This window comes from Microtus ochrogaster, unplaced genomic scaffold, assembly GCF_000317375.1.
Source record: "Microtus ochrogaster isolate Prairie Vole_2 unplaced genomic scaffold, MicOch1.0 UNK3, whole genome shotgun sequence".
Lineage (NCBI taxonomy): Eukaryota > Metazoa > Chordata > Mammalia > Rodentia > Cricetidae > Microtus > Microtus ochrogaster.
Window position 1 is genome coordinate 14,903,980 of NW_004949101.1, and position 1,502 is coordinate 14,905,481.

Here is a 1,502-nt window from a genome sequence, read left to right on the forward strand (position 1 = left end):
TGGTAGCAGCAATTTCTTGGGTCTGCTCTGCTTGCTAGAGGCAAGCAAGTGCTCTAAGAGAGGCTTCCTGACTCAGCTTTAGCTGCAAAACCCTGCAGCTCTTTTAAGAGGTCCTGCCACGAAACTCTTAAATGGTGTTGATGAAAAGCTGAATGCTTGCTTTTTGGTTTTCATCCATAGCAGAAAAAAAGCTGAGTTGTTTTAAAATGCCAGCTTTCTGGGCCGTCCTGCCAGGGCAAACTCTGACTCTTTCAGACAGGCAGTCCAACTGAGTGTGGTCTGTGAGCAGAATGCTGCAGCTTGCTTGCTGGCAGGGACCTTGAAATGCCATAGAGTTGTGGCAATAAAAATGGCTACAGCCATTACCTCCACCATGAGGCTGGAAACCTAAAGAATGGGCTGGATCTAGACATCAAAGCCATGGCTTTAATCCTCTCCTTAGACTCACGTAGTGAGAAAAAGAGAGATATACAATAAAGAGAGATTCAAAGACAAAGAAAACCTCTAAATGGTTTACAGTGTGTTAAAAATATATGCAGGCTAAAGGTTAAAGTTCTTAAAAGTAAAAAAGAAAAAGAGTAGTTGGGTGTGGTGGTACACACCTTTAATCTCAATACCTGGGAGGCAGAGGTAGATTGACCTCTATGATTTCAAGGGGCAGAGGTAGATTGGCTTCTGTGACTTCAAGGTGTGATAGCACACGCCTTTAATCCCAATGCCTGGGAGGCAGAGACAGACTGATCTCTGTGAGTTCAAGATGTGGTAGCATACACCTTTAATCCCAGCACTTGGGGAGACAGAGACAGGTGGATCTCTGTGAGTTCAAGGACAGCCTGGTCCACAGAGTTATTCCAGAACAAAGTTATACAGAGAACCTGTCTCAAAAAGTAAAAGTAAAAATAAAAGAAATAAAGGTTAAAACAAAGCTGCACAAAGATGGAAAATATACAGAGAATCTTGATACTATATGCTATTATGCTCTTTTTGAATTGTTTGAATGCTGAGGAAGGAACAACAAATACTTTAAAAGATATCTGTTTATAAATGCTGCTGGACTAATCCAAGATAGATATTTTGAAAATACCTTGACTTCAAAATTTGGATCTAAGGTTATGATGCTTTGGAAAAGGTCTTTTGTTTTCACAGAGGATGAAACCTTGTAGATTGCTTCTATTCCAATAGGGTATGACGGACCACGCCCTCCTGAAAGGTTGCTGTGAACACCTTCAAAAAATTACTTCACTCATCTGCTGACTAAGATGAATCTAGCACACAGGTTATACCATGAAAGATCTGATTAGCAGCGCCCCCATTCAGCACAAAGCAGTTTGGAGAGAAATAACTGTACCCATATTCCCAAATATTGTTTATAAATGTTCTTCTATGTTTAAAGGGGGATATGATATAGATATGAATAATTTGCATTGGTATGGATTTTAAGGTCAATTTTGTTATATGTATAAGTATTTCTGATCTTGATTAAGGTATTGTGATTGTGTAGT